Source organism: Neovison vison, chromosome 1 (assembly GCF_020171115.1).
Source record: "Neovison vison isolate M4711 chromosome 1, ASM_NN_V1, whole genome shotgun sequence".
Classification (NCBI taxonomy): domain Eukaryota; kingdom Metazoa; phylum Chordata; class Mammalia; order Carnivora; family Mustelidae; genus Neogale; species Neogale vison.
The window spans coordinates 69,232,434-69,258,678 of record NC_058091.1 but is presented as its reverse complement, the minus strand read 5'-3'; the positions used below and the strand labels follow the sequence as shown (position 1 = coordinate 69,258,678).

At 38.8% G+C, this 26,245-nt stretch overlaps 1 long non-coding RNA gene across 1 annotated transcript in view; it reads left to right on the top strand.

The window, feature by feature from the left end:
* LOC122906606 overlaps positions 1 to 26,245 on the top strand; it is a 137,048-nt gene that overhangs the window by 9,027 nt on the left and 101,776 nt on the right. The window contains exon 2 of the long non-coding RNA XR_006384570.1: positions 9,893 to 9,941. This is a non-coding gene — a long non-coding RNA (uncharacterized LOC122906606). The remainder of the gene's footprint in view (positions 1 to 9,892; positions 9,942 to 26,245) is intronic.

Below are 26,245 nucleotides of genomic sequence, written 5' to 3'. Positions count from 1 at the left end.
AAAATCTTGGGGCGCCTGGGTGGCTCAGTGGGTTAAGCCGCTGCCTTTGGCTCAGGTCATGATCTCAGGGTCCTGGGATCGAGTCCTGCATCGGGCTCTCTGCTCAGCAGGGAGCCTGCTTCCATCTCTCTCTCTCTCTCTCTCTCTGCCTGCCTCTCTGCCTACTTGTGATTTCTCTGTCAAATAAATAAATAAAATCTTTAAAAAAAAATATTAAATACCAAAAATCTTGTAAAGTACCCAGCACAGTGCTTGTCAAAGAGTAAGCACTCAAAAAATGTTTGCTAAAGTAAAATAAAACTTTCCTTTTAGCTCATATCTAAATATTTTCAGATACTGAATTTCTGCCTTAGCATTTGGCAAAAATTAGCCCTTAGCCCAGTAGGTTTTGGGGTCATATATTATGCAGATTACACAGGATGAAAAGAATGCTGTGACTTTCTGTTGACAGCTTTTCTCTAGCAAGACACATACCATTGTTACGTCACTTGTGAATGATTTATGAATTGTGATTCTGTCCTTAGTATCCCATTTTCCATTTCCTTCTTTCTTTTTTTTTCTTTTTTCCATCAAATTGCCACAGGGGGGAGTATAAGTTCTTGAAAGAAACAAATAATACAGTTTTAAGGAATTCGATACCAATTACTAGGAATGAATGGCCATATCTAAAACAGCTAAACAGATGATATTAATACCCTTGAGAAAATAGAAATATTTACGATAAAATAATAAATTAGGCCACTGTTCCATATTAGGTTTAATAATTTTGAGATCGTTGTAAAAACAGTGCCTGGAAAATGTCTCTCTGTGCCATGGAGAGGGGAATGCATGTGTGAGTGTGTGCACGTGTGCATGTGGGCATTATTGGCACTATAGGAGAGAGGAGAAATTTTAAGTTTCTAGTTTTTGACAAGTCATAAGATGAAAGAGGGAGAAGGAGAAAAAGAACCAGAGTAACTGTTAAGATGTAAAATGAGGATGAGAAAGACTTGGATACAAGAACGGGACATGGCTTAAAGTGGATGACACTGACCTCCCCCCACCCCCCAGTACATATGGGGACATTTAAACCCATGAAATTCAATAGCTAGATAACTCCAAAACAGAATAGCACAAGTGGAAAATGAAGTATCTTTTGATAATGCAAATGTATTTAATAGCTGCAAAAATTATGACCTGATTTTATAAGAGTAGTAGCCCCCAATGCGGTTACTTCCTCTGCCTCTTTGAGGAAAAGTGAAGCACAGCGAAGTCCTAGGGAAGCTAAATCGAGAAACTTCTAGGTCGGGCAGGTTGTTTATGATACCGGCATGAACCCTTCTTGTTGGGAGGTCAGCCCTCCTCCTTCTTCTTATGTGTTTTTTTTTTTTTTTTTTTGAGGAGGGGAGGGTTCCTTTTTTAATTTAAATTCAATTAATTAACAGATAGTGTATTATTAATTTCAGAGCGGTAGAGGTCAGTGGTTCATCAGTTGCCTGTAAGACCCAGTGCTCATTCCATCGCGTGCCCTCCTTCATGCCCGTCACACAGTTATCTCATCACCCCCACCACCGCCCCCCCAGCAGCCCTCAGTTTGTTTCCTATGATTAAGAGTCTCTTACGGTTTTCTCCCTCTCTGGCGTCTTCTTGTTTTATTTCTCTCAGGTTTGCTTCTTTTAGGAACCAGAATCATACTGCATGTATTATTCATTGATGTGCTTGTTGAAGATGTTCTCAGCCTAGCACACTGCTTTCACCACAAAATTAGTGTCGCTGTTTGGGTTGCTTCGTTCTGCCGTTATAATTGTGCCTGCTTTGGGGCACGAACTTGAGCACGGGGCTGGAATTTGAGGGGAAGTGTGTCAGCGTGAGCCCTTGTCAGTCTGAGGTGAAGGTGTGTTGACTTGGCATTAAGCAGGTCGCAGGCCGTGTATGCTGACTCGGGCAGGAGCGCTGCTGGACTGTGGATTTGGGACCCACAGGCCCATGGCATTGGGTGTGATGGGGACATGGCTGGTTTTGCTTTTAACTTTTGTGGTCAGCCCTCATTCCCTCTCTCGGCTTTTCCCAGAAACTCCTTCTTCAGGTCTTTCTGATAAGCCACATTTGAGACCACATTTCCCACCCTCGTCCTCCCTTTCTTTCTCTAGTTTGGTGCAGGGTTCTACAGAAACCCTGTCCTAAAAATTTTTCTTCTTAGGGGATTTCTTCATGTGTGTCAGTATAGCATGCTTACTGATTTTCTAACTTGAGGGCTTTGCACTTGGCTTATGTTCTTTCATTGAACCCTACCCCCTGCCACCATCATGGGTTTTTCCAGTACTCATCAGAACAACCATTCCAAACTTATTTCTATGTTCTTGTTGCCTGCTTCTTTTGAGCCAACCAGGACTTGCCCCAAGCCTTTACATTACCTAGAACTACCCTATCCCCTGGGCCCTAAACCATCTATCCTCTCCTGCTTTCTCTCTCTCTCTCTCTCTATCTCACTCATTTACCCTTGTTTGACCCAATTGAGACCTTGATCTCTTGCCCACTTCCTTTTCTTTTCTTCCTTCTCCTCCACCTCCTTCTTCTTTCTCTCCTCCTCATTCTCCTCCCCCGCCTTGTTCTTCCTCTTCCTCTTCTTCTTCCTCCTCCTTCTTTGGCTTCCTTTTCTTCTGAGTTCAAAGCTTTGCTTCCTTCCCTGTCCATGGCACCATGTTTTATGTCAACAGTCTCTTGTTAGCACCTCTGGCATTCAGCCTCCCAACCTTTCATCAAGACAGCCCCCTGTCTTAGTTGTTCCTTCCTATACTGCCTGCTGTGAACTATAGCCAGTCTCAGCTGGGCCCTCAGTTCTGCTGCATTGTGCTTTTCCTCATTCTGGTCAGCTCTTTCCTATCTTTTCCTTTATCCTCCTTCCAAACCTTTTCCCTCAAGGGTCCTACCCTGCCCCCCGCCTCTTAGCAGGCCAGCCTTCCTGCCTACACAAGACCAATTCAGGCGCCCTTCCCAGGGCTGATGGGTCTTCAGCTTCGTATCTGTTCCTTTAGTGTAGAGCTGCACTGTTCGGTTCCACAGCCAATAGTCACATGTAGCAATTTAAATTTAAATTAGCCAACATTTAAAATTCAGTTCCTCAGTTGTACTGGTTGCATCCCAAGTGTTCAGTAGCCATGTAGGGCTGGCGGCTACTATACTAGATGGTGTGGTAATGCTTGATGTTGTTGTGGCAAGTTCCATTGGGCAGCAAGGATTCAGACAGACTTCTGTTGGTCCCACTTCCTTCTGTCTGTTGTAACCATGTTCTCTCTTTTCCCTTTCTCTGGTCTTTCAATTTCTTTTTTTTTCTTATAGTTTTTTCTTAGCCTGTAATGATGTGTACATTTCTCTTATGTAAAAAAGAAAAGTTCCCAAACAAAATAACCTTCCCTTTGTCCTACACATCCCTTCCTATACAGCTCTTCTTTTTTTCTTTTTACTCTGAAGCTCCTAAAACACACATTCTTTCTCTCTCTCTCTCTCTCTCTCACACACACACACACACACACACTCTGTATTTATTATTGCCAAATACTTACCTTCGAGTTACCATTCGACCTACTGCAATAAGGTTCCTGACTCTAGTGCTGCAAATTGGCACCAAACAACCTCTTTGTTGCTAAATCCAGTGGATTCTTTTCGGTTCTTATATAATTTGATCTTTCTGTGGGTGTTGCGTTGGGTCGCATTCTCTCTCCTTCTCTTTGACCATTTCCTTTGATCTCCTTTGAAGTCTTATTTACCCCTGCCTTTCCCTTTGATGTGGATGCCCCATCGTCTTTTGTCACTGGTCCTTTTCTTACTTAGTGTTATTATGTAACTACCACATTGTTGATGGTTCCCTGCTCTCTGGATCTCAACCAGAAACATTTTTCTGGGTTCATCTGTTCCATGTACAGGACATTAATCTGAATGGCCTACATGGATCTTAAAGTAAGCATATTCAAAAACAAACTTATGCCCCCTATTCCCAAATCTGTTCCCTTTAATTTGTTGCCAGACTTAGTGATTAGGAACAGTATACCACTCCATATTAGCCTGTACGTTGTTGGATGTTCTTTTTCCCCCCTCTTTCCCCTCCTATATTTAATCAGTCACAAAGCTCTATGGACTCCACCTTCTCATTTTATCTTCCCAATCTATTGTGCCATCAGTAACTTTCGTCTGAATCACCGCATTTGTCTTTCTGTTAACTGTTCTTCTGCCTTCTTCAGTTTATTCCCTTCTCTGCTTCTTGAAGAATCTATCAATGCCAAGTGCTTACTCAACCTGCTTAAAATCCTCACAGCTTCCATTGCCCCTACGAGAGGGTCCCATGTCTGGTTCCTATCTTGTCCACTTTCATGTCTCACTACCTACCACTCCTGCCCTCCTCCCTGTGTTTCATTTCCTATTTTGCTCCAGTTAGTTTCAGTGACTTACGCTTTTCTCATATATTTCACGCCTTTACAACTCTGCTCCTCTTGCTCTACCAACCTGAGGAGGAGCTGTAAGGTGGGTTTACATCAGATCAACTTTTGACTGTAGTTAAGAGTTCATTTCAGATTTGGTTCAGGACAGTTACACTCACACATACATAGTGAAACAAATTTTAGAGAGACAATATTTATTGTTACTAGAGGTGATACCTTTGATATGTTAAAACTGATTTCTTTCTATTAAAAAAAATGCTGGTCTTGATCTCTAAGTTTATTTTACTGTCTTATTGAACCCAAACATTGAATCCACACATATATATATGTGTGTGTGTTTCTGGATATTACACACACACACACACACACACACACACATATTTATTTATTTATCAGTCACTATATATAGACAGAGAGATAGATAGATACTGTTTCTGGATATTACACCTACAAAATGTTCTAGTAAATACAGACTTCCTCAGTGTGAAAGGGATACAGTTGTACTTTTACATTTGTATTTTCTTATGTAATAACAACATTTTCTAATTGTGTCATGGTATTGGGTTAGAGCTGTGCTCTTCAGCCTTTTTTTTTCTTCAACATAATGGAACACATAGAAAATGATAACATTTTAATGAATTTTAGAGCAAAGACTTTCTAAAATTTCTAAAATTTTGGAATGATAAAGGTAAAGAAATTGTTTGCTTAAAGATAGCAAAGATCATAGCAGAACTTACTGGCAAATTACTATCTTTTTTTTTTTTTTAGTTTCTAGGTAATTTAAGGTTTTTCATAGAAGTTGACTTCTGTGTATTTGTGAATAACTTCTCACATAGGATCAACTGCAAACAAATCCACTGTTGAATAAATTCCCTATGTAAAATTTGGGAACTAAGTTGAACTTTAAAATATTCTACAAATATTCCATATTTAGCTAAAATTACATAATTACTAAAGTTTTTGGAACTATGGTGATTTATATTATAGCATATTTATATCAATTCATGGGTATTTTGTATTTATTGATTATATAAATAAAATTTCTGAGGCTCATGTATTCATATCTGGTAAGTTTATGTTTTTTAGAATACTAGAGACTACAACGTTTATTTTATTCAAGCCATAATTTATTAAGGTAAATAATTCTCTATGAAACTGAGTAGTAACACTAGTAGATGTTTAGGAAAATTGCTGACTGACTGGCTGCTTCATGTAATTTAAAAAGTTAATACAGTTGTTAAAGTTGCCAAACCTAAGGCCTAAGAAGATCTTAGTGGGAAACTATTCCAGACTGATAAATCTATTCCTATAACCCAAATTAAAGTCAATCAGTATTTTGTTGTTGTTTCCCTGCTAAATAAATAATTTATAAATCTTTTTATTTTTATTTTTTTTAGTATTTGCTACATTTCTAACATTGTTTTAAACACAGTAGGGCATTAAAAGATACCTAGTTCTTGCTTACAAGGAGGTTACACACACAATCTATTTACAGAAGCAGATCAGACGCAGGCCAAGAGTTAAACCAAGTGATCTCACATTTGTATGACATAGGACCCACAGGACACTGGGCACTCTGGAGGAGTAGTATGGTATAATATTCCATGACTCTGAAATTAAAACTTTTGAGGAACTTTGAAGCATAGATTCTGATAGGATCCCATGTTATGAGGTGTAAGAGCTTTTGCTCGAGTGTCAGTGGGTTGGTGGTAAGGCACTAAGTGGACGTGGAGGGGATAGAGCTCTCAGTGCCCTGTGAGTGAAGAGGGAAGTGTAACCGACATGAAGAAACCTGGCGTGACTTTTCATGGACATAAACTGGGTTAAAGGATAAGGGAAAGAGGAGCAGCAAGGACATTCTAGACTTTCAGAATAGTGTGAGCAGTCTTGTCTTTCTAAATGCTGTGGCATATATGGAAGAGAATAGAAGGGTTGTTTTGATCTGAGCTAACATGGGGATGAGCAGAAGGAGTAAGGAAAGGAGTCCAGTGCAAAAACCAGAATCCTAATTTCTTTCTTTTACTCTCACGTTGAATGCACCAATTTTATTTTGAGCCCTCTAATTTTTGGAACGTACATACATTACTTCGCTGTGTAATAGTTCATCAGTTCATGAGAGAGTTTTAAGATGACATTTACAGATTTATAAAGTAAAACCAAGAGGCTCTCAAAAACTAAGAATTAGTAATGCTAAAATTGTTATGCGTCTGTTTCTCTTCTTGCTTCAATAAATAGTATATATTACTTTTTCTCCCCACAACCTGCAGAATACCAAGCATATAGAGAAAACTTAAAGCACAATAAATATTTGTTGAACTAATGCATCTTTCTTGAGAGCAGAGATTATCTTTTTTCTTCTTTTTATGATTCTCCATGATTTCTGGTAAGGTGTTTTACACACAGTGGACATCCAATAACTCTAAAGTTTTGAAAATGTTTATATTAATGAGGAACAAACAGGGCTAGAGTGAATATTAGTTGGCCAAGGTGTCTCACCAATTCCTTCATTCATCCATTCACTCAGGAATGGGTGCACTCACTGGACACTGTGCTAACATGAGGTCTAGTAGTCTAATGATGACTTTAGCAAGAGCTTCATGCTTTCATGACTTTGTGAAAGGCTGGCCAACTCTTACTCTTTCTTCTCAACTCTCAGTTCACCATCCACTTTCCCTTTCAGTGTTCCAGACTGACTTAGGGCTTACCAATTCATAGCTTTTCTCTAACTGTGCAGTGGATTGCCTGTATCCCTTACCAGACAGAGTTCCACAAGAGCAGAATTGAATCTTTTCCCTCCTTCCCCAATGTACCAAGCCCAGCACCTTTGTTTATAAATGTTTCTTGACGGGAGTTTGTTGAATAAGTGTTTGTAGAACAAATCTAATCTTTAATGATGGTGTTGTCAGACTTCTGGCTTGGAACTGGGCATTCAGCTTTAATACTGTATTCAGAGACCTAACCAAACCAAAGAATACCAGAACTACAACAGTTTGGAGAATGGAGATGAGCCAACAAGAAAGAAAAATGGAAAAGTAGCAAAAATGCAATTGCCAAATGTAAAATGAAACTTCTCTTACCATTAATATGGTACCATTAATATGGTACTATTCATATGGAGGGGACATACACGTGTTTTGTTGGTGTTGGACTTCTATTATGCCTCTAGTGTCTTGTTGAAACCCTACTGGTGACTCTTTTAGTCTACCAAATGATAATTTTATCATTAGGTTAGAAATATGGACTGAATAGTTTTAAAATATTTTTCAAAAACTTGGCAATGTTGTTTGTTAACAAATACAGTGAAATCTACTATCATATCTTTATTTATTTGATTGGGGGTTTTCAGTTCCCACCAGAACTTTTTGAGAATAAACAGAATTTATATATAAGGTCAATATGCTTATTTACTTTATATGAACACATAGGCCATTATACAGTTGGAAGATACAGGCATCTCACATGTCTTGGATCAATTGATAGCAGTGAAGTCATTCTGTTTTCAGAACCTATTTGAAAGAGAAGTTAAAACAAATTCAAACTTGGGGCACCTGGGTGGAGCAGTCAATTAAGTGTCCACTTTTGGTTTCTGCTTAGGATCTGATCTCAAGGTAGTGATCTCAGGGTGATGATCTCACGGTGGTGAGGTCAAGCCCCCTGTTGGGCTCTATGCTCAGCATGGAGTCTGCTTCAGATTCGCTCTCCCTCACCCCTTCTTGCTCGTGCTCTCTCTCTCTCTCAAATAAATGAGAGACAGAGTGAGCATGAGTTGGGGGGAGGGAAGGACAGAGGGAGAAGGAGAAGCCTCCCTGAGCCCAGTGTGGGGGCTGGATCTTATGACCCTGAGATCATGACCTGAGTGGAAAGCAGACGTTTAATCCACTGAACCACGCAGGTACCCCTAAAAAAATTTAAAACTAGACGGAAGGCTAATTACTAAGGCTAATTACTAGACGGAAGTAGATTTTTGTTTCTTCGGATTTGTATTATTTTTCCTAGAAATTCCTTAGGCCCATCTTATGCTTGTCTTAAATGTCTCCACATCCCTAGCAGAGTGCTTTTGCATATTAATGAGTGTGAATTTGGCTTGATTGGATCAAGCTACTCTTGAGTCAGCTGGTATCCTAAAGGCATAGGGATGGAGTATTCTTTCACTAACTAATGTGTACAACTAGTCCCTACTCTATCTAATGCCTGGAAATTCTCTCAGATGGTCACAAAGAGGGGAAAATGGCTGGATAGTAACATAGGACATTCCAGACTCAATAAGTCAGCCTTGTTAGATTTCTCTTCCCTTCACTCTAGATTAGAGTATCTGGAGTTTTGTAGAAATGTAAACTCTGAGCTATGCTTCTCTCAAATATATAAATCAATATATATTGATTTATAGATATATATAGATAGATCTACATATAGATCTATACATATATCTTTATCTATATATATTTGATATATATAAGACTGTATCAATATATATCAATTATATATCAAAATAAATTTTGATGTCAAAATATATAAACATATAATTGATATATAAATCAAAAATTATGTTAATAGCTTATCTTTATGTGGTGTATTTATATATGGATGAAAGTAGTGGACTCATTATCATTGAGAACACTACCCAGAGAATTCTACAACTGTCTGGATGTTACACAGGTGGGCGCTTGTTATCAGTCAAGAGAACCAACAATTGAATTAGAAGATGAATACATAAAACGATCTAAGAGTCACTATTTGGTGAATGTCTTTAAAAAGCCAACCAACCGGGACGCCTGGGTGGCTCAGTTGGTTGGGCAGCTGCTTTCGGCTCGGGTCATGATCCCAGCGTCCTGGGATCGAGTCCCACATCGGGCTCCTTGCTTGGCAGGGAGCCTGCTTCTCCCTCTGCCTCTGCCTGCCATTCTGTCTGCCTGTGCTTGCTCTCTCTCCCTCTCTCTCTGACAAATAAATAAAATCTTTAGAGAAAAAAAAAAAAAAAAAGCCAACCAACCAACGCTTGATCTGATGTCAAGCGTGCATTTCCTGACTTGAGCTCTGTCTCTATTGCTTTTTCTTTTTTCTCATTTAATTGAAAGTAAACCAAAATGAAAATTCATTAAAATGGCTCTTTTAAAAAAAAATAACGATCTTATACTCATTTAATTTTTGTGGACTAATTCTTGCTGCATATATTTCACCAAAAATTAAAAAACAGATGTGAAGTGAGGTCAAATTTCTACCTTCCCTCCTCACCTTCCCTTAAGAAGGATGTTAGAATTATTTAACCCACACATTGTATGGGGTTGATTATTAAAGCTGACTTGATCTGAACAGTTATAAAAGTTCTACAGACATAGAAGTTCGCAGGTATTGTTACATGGGCAAATTCAGAATAGGAGGGAAATGTAATTTCTACTTTATATACAAATAACACATTTAGGAATAGGATTTTCTTTTTAGCTTGTCATGAAGATTAATACCATGTCTCTTGGTTTCAGGTCGCAGGATGAAGGGACAGACAGAGCCTGACTCCCTGCTATGAAAAAGGTGAAGTACAAGAAAAGAACTGTACCTGTGGAAATTCAAACCTATGATTACATACTGACCAAATCTTACCATTTAGTATATCCGTTTGTAAACTAGATTTTTATTTGACTTAAATATAGCAAAAATATGTGCTTTCTTTTAATTTATTTTTTCTTAAAAACAAAAGGCAAGGCATCTCTCCTATAAGATAAATAAACTTTAAGAAGTGTTTGCTAATTGCCCTGTCCTCTAAATTCGGCCTCTCTAGAGTGTATTTAATTCTGTTTGTCTTTAGAATGTTGCAGAGTAATGAAGAAGAGTCACACAGGAAATACTGACAGTTTTACTCCTATTTATAGGGAACATTCCGTGAAACAAAGGAAACCATTTTTAAACCATCTTAGAATAGTTTTTTTAAGCTCAGTTTATGATAATATACTGGAAATTAACACAGGACTCTTATTTGCAGTTATTCCTTTAATAATAAGAATGATCACATCAGTTTTGGTGATTAATAATACTACTGACGTAACTCCCTAAAGCCTTTATGAATTTTTATGTAGTTAAAATTAAAGTCTCCCCCACCCCGTGCCCAGGCTTGGAATATATCCTTAGAGACTGGTCCAAAGCCACATAGCCAGTGGCAGATCTGATGTCAAGCGTGCATTTCCTGACTTGAGCTCTGTCTCTATTGCTTTTTCTTTTTTCTCATTACCTCATCCTGTCTTATTTAATTTATGGTGGGATAATATATCCTGAGGAAAATAAAAATAAACAGAGAAGCATAAAATGAATTCTAGCTTACTGCTGTTGTTTTTTAGCAATTTTCAACATCCTGGTTTTTTTCATTCCCAGGGTACTGATGCCCTGTAGTAGACATTGTTGTGTAGCAATGAGTCACAGTGTCTCCAGAAAATGTGCTGAGGAATCAGATAACTTGGGTGAGACTCTTATTCACTTGACAGCTTGTGTCTCAGCTTCCTTTCTAGAAAATGGAGTAGAATCTACTTTTTGCACTGGGGAGAATTCAGCAAAATATAGTTTATTTAAAGTGTTTATTATAGCATTGATGTTTATGAAATTGCCCCCCCAACTGTTAGATACTATTATATTTACTTTAATAATTAATATAATCAAGAAACAGGAAAGATTTATTCTCTCAAATTAAAATATTAACTAAATTGTAGCTCAAGTAGAAATTTACTTTCTGGAGAAGGGTTTCTTAGAGTTCCAGCGATTTCTCTTCTAAGCATTGTTAGCACATGGTAAAGCCTAATAAATGAGAAACTGAAGAATAATGTTTTCAATTATTAAAAACTATATAAACCAGAGCAATTAACAGCTTAGTTACCAAATTAAATTATTTTGCTTTGAACCTCCAGGTTTATGCTGAAAAGAAAGTCCTTCTAGATGTAGCATTTGTTCTCAGATGATGTGATGAATTCTGAGAAAATGAGTTTAAGACATGTATTAAATATGCAAGTTTAAAAATTATGGAAATCTTGGGAATTTGTCTTAGAAGTGCTTAGTTGGGGCACCATGAAAGTAGTTTTATTTTTGGTTCTGATTATAAAAGTTGATGGCTTTTTTTTTTTTTAAAGATTTTATTTATTTGACAGAGAGAGATCACAAATAGGCAGAGAGGCAGGCAGAGGAGCGGGGGTGGTGGGGGAAGCAGGCTCCCTGCTGAGCAGAGAGCCCGATGTGGGGCTTAATCCCAGGACCCTGGGATCATCACCTGAGCCAAAAGCAGAGGCTTAACCCACTGAGCCACCCAGGTGCCCCTTAAGTTCACAGCTTCTTCTTTTTTCTTTTTCTTTTCTCCTCATCTAGTTAAACATGAATTTAAAAGTTGCAGGGTTGGAAAAATTTCTGGGATCGTGTGGTCTTCCGCTTTTCATGATACCTATGGCACAAATATAATCTATAGAAACTAAAAGAAGTTAACTTGGTTCTTGCAAGAAAGAGGGGTAGAGTTTGGCTTAGCACCCTGGCAGAGCTCAACCTCTGCAGAGTGAGGACAGACCTTTCCTTTTACAGGCGAGGGAATGGAATCCTGAGGCATTGTGTGCTGTACTCAAAGACACACTGTCAGACAGATAGTGGCAGAGCCAGGGAGTGAACAAACCCTCTCCTCTTCTGTTCTTTTGGTTGTACACTATATCCTTCCTAGTGACGAATCTGTAACTTAGAACCCTGACAAACCCCGATTCTTTTCTCTTTTCTGCTTTTATTCCAGAGCTATACCTGACCAGAAAGTCCATTTAACTTGTTATCAGAATGAAGGGCATTTCCTTGGATTAGTACAACCCATCTCAATGTTTAATTGACTAAATCATTACTCACCTATCGCTCACCTACTGCGTGTTGGCACTATGCTCTGGAAATGTCAAGATAATGAACATGTTGTCTTTTCCCGAATAAGTATGAGAGGAATATAGATAAACACATAAAAAAATGCCATATCTCTTAACAGCTGCTTAACTAGAAAATAAAAATTGTGTTAACAACATTGATTCTTTCAGTCTTAAATAGTAATCATCAAATAACATATTTCTCGTGGTAAAATATAGTATGTATACCAGAAAGGCATGGTAATTGATTCACTTTATATTTTTATTTAAAAGAATGATTTTCTCTTAAGTTAGTTAGTTAGTTATTGTTGTGAGTCACGACTCCCATGGGCTGGGAGCTGGTGTCCCGTGGTCTTGGATGGCTGGGTGACTGATGAGGGTGTGGGGGTCTCTCTTGTAGAACCTCAGGAGATCATGGTCAATTGTAGATTTCCTGATAGAAATCCATCTCCTTATGTAATTACCAGTGGCCACGGTCATCATGGAACTAGTCGGAGTTGATTTACGCCTCTCAGTGATCTAGTCTGGTTGATTAGCTATGATCTAGACAACATAAGACTTCCTTTGGCAGGGAAAATTAAGTGGAACCCCAGAGGGCCATGTAGCTATGCCAGGCTTCACGTCAGGATTCTTGGCCTTCTCAATGCCTTGCTCATAGTGGAAGTTCAGGACTTTGAGGATTGCCTAGTCTGCCCGGAGTAAATGCTCACCTGATTTTCTGCCACTTTGACATTGGACTGTGCCTGTCCTTGTCTGCTACAGTAAATCAGGCTGTTTCTATTGCATGGTGTTTTAAGTAGGCTGTTCACCTTCATACCATGAATCCTGTCTAGCCTCATTTTCCTATGTCAGACTATCTTTACTGCTCTACCAGCCTTAAGGAGGGGATTGGACTTCTCTTTTGATGTCCATATCATGAACGAAGTATAAGGAGAAAGTGACTTCATCCTCTACTAGATAGAAAGAAGTCAGAATTTGGGGCGGCCAAAGTGGCTAGGTATAGAGGGGTGCATTTATGGAGAGGAGGACACCATGGAAAAGTAGCCCAAATATATATACATAAATTCTAATATTTGCTAACTATTAACCTGCACATAAACAGGCTAGAGACCTCAAAAGACTGAGTACAAAGATACATCTGATGGCCAAGTATCTGACCAGGGATATTTGTGGCCAAATGATGCTCAGGGAGAGATTTGACTTTAAGTGCTGCCAATGTAGAGGGGTGTTGGTAAACAATCTCTGGCTTTTGGTGGCCTGCCTGTCAAGCCCCAAGAGTAGGGATTTTACTCTGGGAAAACTGAAATAGACAACAGCTAGCAGATCTTCCTATTAAGGAGATGTACAAGAATTTTTTTTTCCCTAAATTCCAGGAAAAAATTTAACTCTCCTTGAAGAAAGATATTATTCAGAGTTTCCAGAATATTCAATTAAAAAAACCTACAAGGCATGCGATAACACAGGACCAAATAACCAAAACCTAAGAGGGAAAAAAACCCCACAATAAACCCATAAAGGATTGAGAGATTACACTTATCAGATAGGGAATTTAAAGTAGCTATGGATAATATGACCAAGACACTGGAGGTACCAAGGTAGTTGAAGAGATGAATAATTTTAGCAGAGAACTGGAATCTATAGAAATTCATCAAGTTGACCTTCTCTAAATGAAAAATGTAACACTAAGAACTCTAGATATTTTGAACAAATGAGGGAACACATCAGAACATAGGATTAATAAACTGGAAGACCAGGTTGAATAAGCTAAGAGAGAAAAAAGAATGGAAGAAACAGACCAGTGCATAGAAAACACGTGATACCCAAAGTGGACTTCTGAACTCTCTGTCATCCAAAAAGAGAGTTCATGCTGTGGAGCTCTACACATCACTTCCTTCTAGACAATTGGATGCAACTGGAAACATACTCCAATATGTCAAATTTTGTTGCTGACCCAAAGCTTCTGAAACTCAAGGCAATTCAGGGAAGACATAATTTTGTTGGCTTTAATTTTAATGGAAAACCTGTCTCCTTTAAGTGGTTATCTTTGCCAATGTTTGACAACTTCTGGAAAGAGAATAGAGTACAAGGTTCTGGAGGGTAGGACTGATCCAGGTCAAACTCTTTTCCTTAAGGAAATTATAGAGTGTCATAAGAATGTCATAAGAATGTATTCATACTTTCATGTTTTAGCTCTTTTTTATTCTTATTCTGGTTTCAAAACTGTTTGCATCAGTAACAGATCCCTACCAGCTTCTGTCCTCCTGTTCTTGCTTCCACTTTTGATTTGACAGTGCTGTGTTCCCTTTTGCTGGTTTTTTTTTTTTTGTATTAAAAGACTGTATGGTTTTCCATTTCTGTACAGTTAGGCAGAGAGCAGAATTTTGGACCCAAGCCTTCATAATTTGCACCATGAAAACTGCTTCACCAGCTGCAAGGCATCTTTTCTGGGTTTTGAAACTATTTTTCTTGAGACTTTCGTGCATTGCCTGTAGATCCACCCTGACACTGTTGGGGGAAAAATAATATACTCTTATAGGAGTCTTATTGGTGCCTTGGGAAAAGATAACAATACGAAGACATATTTATGAAGATTTTAAGCAAAAGTGATAATATATTTTATCTCTTTACTATTCACTGGTTTGCAAACCCATTGTTTGGTATTATACAGTTTTGGCTATTTTATATATCTGGAAAAGGCTTCTGACCTAGAAATGACAGTTGTTCCCTCCTTCCTGCTCCCTATTTGACCCCACAGCGTCTCCCCAAGTCCTTGGTGGTAAAGAAGTATATCCTGGGCACTCAATAACGCATGAATCTAATTGCGGATAACTTATTGCCCCACGACTCTGCTTGATGCACGATAGTGACTCAGGTCCTGAGCGTAGAAAATGACCAGACTTGGTTTACACATGTCCACACTGAAGGCATCCCCGAAGACACAGCAAGCTGGAGGAAATACTAATTTTAATGTTAAATCACTTTAAAGCTTTTTTTCTTGGTTATGAAATGCTTTCCCAGATGTTACGCCATTTGATTTTCTCAAATGGTGTGTGGTAGGAAGAGTGAGTGTTATTATCCCCATTCGCAATGAAGAGATTAAGGTGGAGGAAGACGTGATTGATCCAAGGCAACAGCTAATAAGCATTAAACATAGGCCTTTTTCATCATGCAGCGTTGACGACCTTACTTAGGAGGCTTGGTGGACTGGTTGGCAGAGGCATGTGCCTGCCTTAAGCCCATGATAGGTATAGACTAAACTCCCCCCTCCCAAATTTTATTTATTTATTTGACAGAGAGAGAGAGAGCACAAGTAGGCAGAGAGGCAGGCAGAGAGAGAGGGGGAAAGCAGACTCCCTGCTGAGCAGAGAGCCCAGTGCTGGACTCTACCCCAGGATCCCTGGATCATGACCTGTGCTGAAGGCAGATGCTTAAATGCCTGAGCCACCCAGGCACTCCGGACTATATTTTTGAATACCATTCTGACACTAGTAGAAGAGAGATATTCTATATTACAAAGACCTCTTATGATGTGAATCCCCAAGTCCTTCTGGGAAATGGTGAAAGATGAGTATTAGAAATGTGTGCTGACCTTAAAAAGAAGGAAATAGCTACCTGCAGGTGGTTTGAGAAGCTCAGGAACATGTTTTTGGAAATTTGCAATAATGGCTTATCCAGATTAGATGACATTCTGAGCCAGAAAGGGCCTTGCATATTCACTGTCATTTAAGCTGTTCAAACAGCAAGATGTCAAGCATTTAAGCATGTTTATCATGCGCACACTTAGTGTCAAGGTCATGCTGGGAGACAATTCTCGGAATAGGTGTCTCATTTCCACATGTTTGGTGAGCAGAGGAACTAATTCACTATATTCCATTCTATCATTTTGAGAATGTTTATACAAGTGAACAGCCTTGGAAAATGGAGATAATGGCTCTGTCCAGGGCAAAAGGGAGGCATGCTTACTGACAAGCGTAAAAGATTCAGGTTCCCTAAATGCAGGTTGCTTCTCCTATAATGTTCACTCAGTTCACCTGACCCTCTTTGTGTTGCTGTGTTATTTGGCATTCTGGAAGAGGGCCGGAAGAGGCTAATACCCTGTTACCACTGTGGCTGTGAGTAGCAAAGTCCGTTTTCTCTGACCCAGGTATGTCGTGTCTTCTTCCAGCATCTTTGCTAAGTGTTAGCTTGCAAATAGTCTTCACAGTTCCAACGGGTCACGAGGCATCTTCCTACTGCTCCACCTCATCTCTGGCCTGATGAAACAAAACAAAACATCAGAAAAACTCACAAGACCTTTAGAGACTATGTGCACCCAGTTTCCTGAGTCTTGTGTATTTCTAGCAGGATACTCTGGCCTTTCTGAAGGAACCAGATATGTAGTTGGTGGAAAGCAAATAATGACCCTGTAAAGCCTTTGGGGACTTTCAGATAAGTTGCTGCTACTTCCGCACTGCTGACTTCAGTCTCTGTAAGACCAGCTTGGAGCAACCTGGGATTTAAGTCTTGAGTCCGAGGAGCTGCTTTTACTTTCCCACTTATTGCTCAACACATTCAGAAATTATCCTTCCTGTTGTTTACTAGGCTGGATTTTCATTCTTAGCTCAGTGTAGACTTCCATTTCTGAATAGACTTCCAGTTCATTTTTGAATGATGGTTCTTGCCAAGGTGACCATATTCTAATTGGTTTTTATTATGACCAGTAACTCAGCAAACCATCTCTGATGAGATTTATGCTCATTTAAGATGGGGAATTTTTTTTTAACGTTGTAAGTTAAGTAGGGTCTAGTCATGGGTAAGAAGTTTCTCCAAATTTGGGCTTTCCTTTTGTTAAAGGTTAATGTAACACTCACTTCTGCACCTGATCCCTTTTATGTATCCTAATTCATACGGGTTTGGACTTTAGTTTGGTCCCATTAACTTATGCTTCACTTACTCTTTCTCAGTTCTACCCTCTCCCTTTTAAGCCCTTAGTAAGTTGCCCATTTGACTCTCAGGAGCTGGTCAACCTAGATACTTGCAGAAACCGAATAAATATTTGTGGAATGACTGAAAAAAAAAAATACTGGGTCTTTTTTTGAGTTTCTTACCAAAGCTCTTCAGTCTAACCAGGACTTTGATTTTCCCAATAAAACATAGATCAGTAGTGGAATAATAATACTACAATAAACATGATAGTATTGATCGTAATGCCAACATTGGTTGAGTGCTTACTCTAAGCCAGATACTGTGCCAGGTACTTTACATGTATTGTCTCATTTAATTCTCAGAAAATTTCTCTATAATTATCCATATTTTACAGATTAAAAAAAATTGGGCACAGAGAAGTTTTATAATTTTCCCACAGTTACACAGCAACAGAACTGAGATTCTTCTACCTTCAAAGAGCTGGGGCTATCTGCTGCACGTATTACATAGTCAAAGAAGAAAAGTCAAACTTTTACTTTTGGGTAAGGTTGACTTTCAGTCAGCCATAAAAATGATTGCTTTATCCCAGGTGGTAGAAGAGCCATCAAGAAATATACTCAAAAGCTTAGGAGATCAGAGCCAAGCCAGAAAGACCTGACCTCTGTTGAAGGCAAACCATAAATGCTCTCACCCAGCTTCCACTGTACAGATCTCCCTCTTATATTTCTTGGTATTAATTAATTTATCCTTTAACTTATCCTAAAAATATTTATTGAACCCTAACTTGGTGCAATAATCCTGCCCCCTCCCCCCCAAAATTGTGGCTTCGTGAAGAGAATGATTCCTTACGGAGGAAGGAGACCATCCTTGTGGACCTGCCGGAGGCCAGGCATTTAGCTCAGGGAACAAAATGAAGCTTGAGGAGCTGTGAAGTGTGTGAGACACACCCTGAGGCCTCTTTCAGGGTTTTTCAAATGATTTTTAAAATTTGAGTATAGTTGACACACAGTGTTACATTAGTTTCACAATGCACAATGCAGATTTGATAAGTCTATGCATCATGCTGTGTTCAACACAAGTGTGGCTGCTGTCACCATAGGATACTATTACAATACCATGGATTGTATTCCTTGGGCTGTGCCCTTTACTCTCATGACTTATTCCAGCTGCAGTTGGAATCCTGTATCTTCCACTCGCCTTTGCCCATTTTGCCCAACACTTCACCACCCTCCCCTCTGACAACCTCTCAGTTTGTTCTCTGTATTTATAGGTCTGATTCTACTTTTTGTTCATTTATTCATTTGCTGTTTTCAGATACCACATTTGAATGAAATCATATGGTATTCATCTTTCTCCATCTTGACTTGTTTCAGTTAGTGTCATGCCTTCTAGGTCCATCCATGTGGTCACAAATGGCAAAATCTCATCCTTTTTAATGACTGCATAGTATTCCTCAGTATATATCTACCATATCTTCCTTATCCATTCACCTGTTGATGGACACCTGGGTTGCTTCCATAATTTTTGACCATTGTGAATATAATGCTCGATAACCATAGGAGAGCATATATCTTTTTGAATTAATATTTTTCTTTTCTTTGGGTAAATACTCAGTAGTAGAATTATTCGATTGTATGGTATTTCTTTCTTTTTTTCTTATCTTTTTTTTTTTTTTTTTGAGGAACCTCCATACTGGTTTCCCCAGGGACTGCACTAGTTTACCTTCTCATCAGCAGTGCATGAGAGACGTCTTTTCTCCACATCCTCACCAACACGGGTTATTCCTTAATTCTTTGATTTTAGCTATTCTGACAGGAATAAGGTGCTAACTCATTATGGTTTTCATTTGCATTTTCCTGATGCTGAGAGATGTTGAGCATGTTGGCACATGTCTGTTGGGACCTCTTGCATTGATTGTAAGTTCCTGAGGGCAGGGGCTGTATCTGTGTCTTTCACTGCTGAATCTTTTGTTCTGAGTACGCTGACACCCAAGGGATGCCGCATAAATATGGTCCAGTTGGAGCAATAGCCCTGTTTGATGTTCTTTTTTTGCCTCTTAATTATTCTCCTGGAATGTTACTTATAAGTTGTGGACTAGAATAATTGGATATATTGGTTTATTGTAAATGTTCAGATATTAGATTAAATATGGCCAAGTTTCAGTTTCTGCTCCTTCTTTGTCTTCAAATAGAAAAATAGCATTGTCATTTGCCATAGCTCGTGTTCTTCAGTATTATACTTTGAAACAGCAGAGCATTCCCCCTGCTTTTTTAAATTTCCAACATACAGAGAACAATTTCACAGAAGAACTTCTTACATATGGCTAAACTAAACTATGTAAGCAAACATACATTGTCTGCTAGATTAGGCCATATGAAATAGACAATATTTGAGGGTGTTTGACCTTCAAGTGGTTCAATTTAGTGGATTATGCTTTAAAAAAATGAGACAACTGAGATGCCTATAAAAGAGTAAACATTTCCCCATAAGCAATTTAATGGTATGTTCCAGAATGGAGACTTAACTTCTAGCTATAATGAAAGATATTTGTGTTTTTACTTTGCCTTATTAAAATTCTTCCTCACTGGCTGGCCCTGCATTGCACACTTGCTTTCCCAGCTCTGACTGTTATGTGAGTGTGTGTTGGATAATTTATTTCATATTATTTGAGGTCTTGTGAGTATTATTAGAATGAGAGGAAACCATGAAAATTATGGGTTCTTGGTCCACTACTTTAACAAATATTTACTGAGTGCCAACAAAAACAACATTTACTGCATGAGCGAAAAACAAAAAGGCACCATTCTTGCCTCTTTGGAATTTATTGTTTATGGTTTGTATTGTTTGTATCAAAGAGCTTTGCAAGTAAATGTACAATTACGGCTGATAGGTGCTTTGAAGGAGTGTGCATATTAGTGTTCTTGGGGGGATTGATCATGCTGGAGAGGTCTGGGCAGGTCTTTTTGAGGAAGTGATGGCTAAGCTGAGGTCGAGTGCAGCTGGTTAACTGAATGGATGGAAGGAGACCAGCGGTGGGGATAGGAAGCAATACGGTTCAGTTAGGTTCACAGAGTGTTAATAGAATGTTTGCCATGTGCCATATGCCCTCCAATGCTGGGACATAGAAAATGAGATGCCACCTTTGCCTCAGTGTATAACTCACTCTTAGGGTTTCATTGTCATGTCATTTTTAAACGAGGAGAGCCACTCTGTATGTATTTGTTTTGCTTCTGTGTAGTTAGTTCCCTTTGTTTTGGATTACGTCAACCAGGCCAGTCCTTCTCATGAATCACACACAGTCTTCTACTTCTTCTTCTTCTTCTTTTTTTTTTTTTTTTGTCATGGGATCAAAGCTGAACAAACGAATACACATAGTCTGCGAGATTCAAGTCCAGGAACACGCCTCCAGGCTCTACTGAAGGCATCGACTGAAGGTGGCCCCAGAGCAGAGTTCAGGCCTGTTTCAGAGCCCACCCGCCAGCGGCTCGGCTCCAGGGAGGAAGCCTGGCTGCCCCGGTACAAGGGGCCCATTGTTCCTTTATCTCTCTTCTTTGTAGCTGTTAGCTACAATTGCTGAATTATTAACCCAGTCCTAAAAATGAATAATAAACATACTGTCTGTGCCCTTGATTAATCTGCTTTCATGTGAAGTATTACGTAGGCCTGGAGTATAAACCCCTGGAGACATACATACAAGGTATCAGGGATGCAAACAAAGAGGGAAGGAAGGAACTGTGGCAAAATAGATCTTGCCAAAACAGAACACAGGAACGGAGCAAAGCAGCACACACCAGTGCAGGACTTTTGCCCCAGACGGTAGGGCAGGTCCTCATTTGACTGTACCCACCAAATGCACGTGCGAGGCCTGTCATCTTTATTCCCTCCAAAGGCCTAGGCCCTCTCAGCATCCTTCTGCCTGGAACTCTGGCATAGCTGCCTATTCTAGAATTTACTGACTGTTGCCCTGTTTGGCTTCATACCCTGACCTTGGTGGAGAACTTGCCCCAGGGTGAGTTTTGAGCAATGCATCCTTTGCTCTTCTGTTTGACCTTGGTGAGTCACTCTACCACCCAGTCCTAACCCCCAAGGACACTGCCCTAACCACTAGGCTTGGCTTGCTCCTGGTGCTAGGAATGACCTTCACAGAAGGATGGAAGGGGAAGCTAGTGACCCCTAGACCCATGTCTCAGTTGAGCTGTCTCATTGTTTTCTTACTTTTCACTCTGTAAGGCTTCATAAACCTCTTTGATAGGTTGGTGTTGATAAATTCTCCTATTAAGGCTCTCTGGTCCTGGCTGCAAATCCTAAACACTCATTTTCTTTTTCTCCTGTTTTTTCTTATTGTAGAGTTTTGTGCTTCAGCTTTGGGGATTGATTTATTAGGGAGTAATCGTATTTCCAGGTTATAGAAGAGGATACTGAGAGATTGCATTACTCGATGACTTGTCCAACTTGAGGGGCTGCTGTTTATCATGGAGCGATCACGTAGAAAACAGCTATAGCTCCCAAATTTGCATTCTTAATTGAGGATGCATAATCAATAATACACAGGTCTCTCTAATCATACTAACTAAATGGTTGAATATTAGTGGTTTGAGTTTGTCAGTTAGAAAGCTTTAGCTTTAAAGATGCTAAGAAAGTAAGTTTGAAACAACAGCGATAAGTGGCCTTTCGGAAGATGCAAAATATAGTTCTATGTTCACAATCCATAAGACGTTGGAGGCTTTGCTTTTGAAAATTCAACTCGTGTTCTGTCTTTAACAATTCCACGCTTTTCCTGTGAAGAGCTATTATCAACCTGTTGATGGGAGCTGTGATTTTTGCCCCAAATTTCTACGTGCATGTGGTGAATCACATAATCAGACTATCTGTCTAGCAGGTTTCTTAGCTATCTCATTTCCAGATTATTCTGTAAAAAGGAATTTGTGTGAGTGCCATCTTACCCATTGAATAATTGTTTCTGCTTAATTTTTTTTCTGGGAATATTATTAACAATATACTCCAGTAATGATTTAGCCCAAGATGTTCTTGTGTTATTTTGGAGCAAGTTGCTAGTGACTCACAGCATACTGGGCGTCCAAGCTATGGTTAACTGGTGGTCAAGTTAGGAAATTCTGTCCCGGTTAACTCTCCTTTTCATAGCCCGGAACACCTCTCCACTCAACTTTTTTTCTTTGGATTCATCACGCTCACAGTGTCTGCTTGGTGTTTTCAGACCCAAAGTAGAAGCAATGCCATGCCATAATAACTATTGTTCCCATTACGCTTCCAGGTTAGCTAAAAACAGGAAATACAGGCCATTTCGTGGAAAAGCCTGCTTTTGTAATGTTTCCAACCCAAGAGGTTTGGATCAACTTTGGTTGAATGTCTGAACTTTTGGCTTCTTACTTACAGTAAACCTTCTAACTTCAGTATTTTAGCACTGTTTCTGCTTATAAGACCATGCCTTCCATATTTAGATTATGCTGACACATGCATCAGTTTACTGTTCAGTCATTTTTGTTTGGTATTAGGATGTGCTTGTAACCAAAAAAAGGTCCATAAGAAAATTATGTGACTCATAAGATGTAAAGCATAGTAGTGGAAAGAGCCATAATTGTCAAAGTTTTGAGACTTACTGGACAGTTTGAGATGGGTCTATTAATAAAAGGCTTCATTCATTAAGTGGATATTTGATGTGAAAATTCACTATGTAAAATCAATCCAGAAACAAAAATCCCAAGTTGGTTTAAACAGCCTGCTGAGTCTTTTGGTAGGGAATATCAGACCCCACCAAAAAAAAGATCTAGATCATTTTACACTATAATAATCAACCAACTGAGTTTTAGTCATCCTAGAAGGCTGGGGGAGTTTAGATTTGAAACTTCATGTAGATGGTATTTTTTTTTAAAGATCTATAAGGTAAAACTCTAATTGGATAGATTAGCAGAGGAAGCCACATATGGTTATATTTGTGTGGTTCCCAGCAAATAGGATGGTCTTGAGCAATGCACTGTGTTTTGTTTTTTTTGTTGTTTTCCCAGTGTCAGTAAGGGACCTAATCTTTCTTGGTCTCTTCCACATTTTGTGACTGTGTAGATTGGCCATCATGAATTAAGTGGATTGCGTTGTTTGATTGGTTCTCTTCTGACTTAGCCATCCCATGTGATTTTACAAACCATTCATTATGGTTTTTAAGCATGATAAATGGAGACATGAACTGTCATCCCAGAATGAGTTGTTAACATTTAGTTCACTTGCCTTTGTAAGATAAGATTTGTTATATATTTTTTTCACCTTTGATTTCATATTAAAGGCAAGTCATCTCAAGGAAGGAAGATGAGAAAATAACAGTGGCAGGGGATACAGAAAGCAGAGATAAGAGAAGGATGTTCTGGGGAATCCCATCCCTTCAACTTTAACCCTTATTGAGAAAGGAGTTTAGCTCAACACTTGCTGAAGTTCTGAACTATGACTGTATAATTATTTTTTCTCTATGTCTTCTTGCTCCCATTTAGCTGGAATGTACTAGACAGGATTAGAAATGACGGTTCTTTCCGTCTTTTTATGGTTTAGACTAAAAGCAAAGTGTCAGAGTTCTTAAACGTAATCTCTCTTGATGAGATTCCAAGGCTTTGTGCAGACTCAGAAAGTGGAGACAACATCTAGCTTTCTTTCTTTCTTTTTTTTTTTTTTTTTAAGATTTTATTTATTTATTTGACAGAGAGAGTTCACAAGTAGGCAGAGGAAGGCAGAGAGAGAGGAGGAAGCAGGCTCCCACTGAGCAGAGAGCCCCATGCGGGCTCAATCCCAGGACCCTGAGACCATGACCCGAGGTGAAGGCAGAGGTTCAACCCACTGAGCCACCCAGGCGCACCAACATCTAGCTTTCTTAAGAGTTTATCAAACTCTTTGTAACATACTAAAAACTGAAAATTTTGTTCATGGTTGGTTGTGATATAACCTTCTATTCCAGATCAACCCACCCCCTTTCCTAAACCTTCTTCCCAAGCAAGAAAAACAAAGTAAAAGACAGCTAATACCTATTAAAATGCTGCATAAGCCAGACATTTTTCTATTGTGTCTGTATCACATGATATCCATTTTCCTCCTTAATTCTTGGATCAATATCACTCACCATTTAAGATCTTATATTTCAGATTTTTAAGCTCTCGCTGCATAATACTGGATGAGTTAGAAAGTCCTAATAGCGAATTTATAAAGAAAATGTTGACAGAGCTTGGACTCTCACAGCGCTGGTGGGTACCATGATTATAATAATGGTTTTCTTTAAAACCCTTCCATGAAATGTTCCAAACAGTGGAATTTGTAGTTTTTCCTTTGGTCCAGAGATCAAAAACATGAACTATTTTACATTTTTAAAGTTGGGCAGCATCTGTGTTTCCACAATTTCTGTGGGAAAGCAATCCAGCCTTTCTCAGTTTTATTAAAAACCACCATCTTGGCTCCAATACGTGCCATTATAAGCAATTTCATTATGTTTCATATCTCCTTTTAGGAAGTAAGAGTCTGCCTAGTGCTCCCCCCACCCCACTGGCTTTCAAAGACTACATACTGTAAGTGAAAAGTGGTTTACAAAATTGAAGATGGGATCACATAGTGGTTAAAAGAGTAAATCTGAGAGACAGAGTCTTCGAGGTCAAATACTTGCTTTACCATTTTGTAACTATGTGTCTCAGGCAAGTTATGTAACTCTAAACCTTGGTTTCCCCATCAGTAAACTGTGTATTCTAGTCATATTTTCCTCACAGAGCTTTGGTAAGGATTAAATAAGATAACATATACAGAGTGACTGGTTCATGGCAAATTCTCAATCTGATGCCATCATTAGATGTTCTGCTTATTTTTAACACAGTTTGAAACATTTTCTACTGGTAGTTATCACCTTCCTAAGCTAATTTTATTTTGTAACAATCATGTTTTGGTGTTTCTCTTTTAGAATAAAATGAATGAAACCTGATTCATTTGTTTGACAACTCTTTATCGAGTGCCTAACCAATGCCAATTAACTAACACAACTCCTTCCCTAAAGGAACTCATATCATTAGCATAGTTGTTACATTATGCATTGGGAGTTGTCTTAATGTTGGGGGCGGGGAAAACATTTTAAGGGTTAAGCCAAATGGGTACAAAATTTTGTTCTTTGTAATTTAGAATCTGATGTTGGAATGCAACCTTATCATCTTTATCTATTATTAATGTGGACTACAAAGTTTAACTTGCAGGGAAAGGTTCATCATACTTTTTTTTTTTTTTTAAGATTTTGTTTATTTGAGAGAGAGAGAGCACACATGCACAAGCTGGGGAAGAGGTCGAGGCAGAGGGAGAAGCAGACTCCCTGCTGAGCATGGAACCCGATGCAGGGCTCAATCCCAGGACCCTGGGATCATAACCTAAGCCAAAGGGAAATGTTTAACCAACTGAGCCACCCATGTGCCCCAGGTTCATCATACTTTAAATAACCTAGAACCTCCAAAGACTTAATACAGAAAGATAATGTCCCGTGTTAATAGCTGTCATATTTCTTTAGAAAGTCGTTTTTGTTCACAGATAATCTCTGCTCTTCCCTATCATGTCTACTAAAGTAAAGTCTAAACAGAATTCTTATTGATAATTCAGGTATCTAAATTTTGAGTGTCTTTGAGTGTAATTAGTCAATCAGAGAAAGACAATTATCATATGCTGTCACTCATATGTGTAATAAAAGAAATAGTATAGAGGATAACAGGGGAAGGGAGGGAGAACTGGGAAGAAATCAAGAGAGGGAGACAGACCACGAGGGACTCTTGACTCTGGGAAACAAACTGAGAGTTGCTGGAGAGGAGTTGGGTGAGTGGATGGAGTAACTGGGTGATGGACATGATGTGATGAGCCCTGGGTGTTATACGCAACTAATGAATCATTGAACGTTTTATCAGAAACTAATTTTATATACTATGTGTTGGCTAATTGAATTTAAATTAAAAATAATAATAACTTTATTTTTAAATGGCAAAGAACAATGTGTTTTAGGATATGGTGTTATTTAGATATATATTTTTTTCTCACAATAAGAAAATTTGAGAC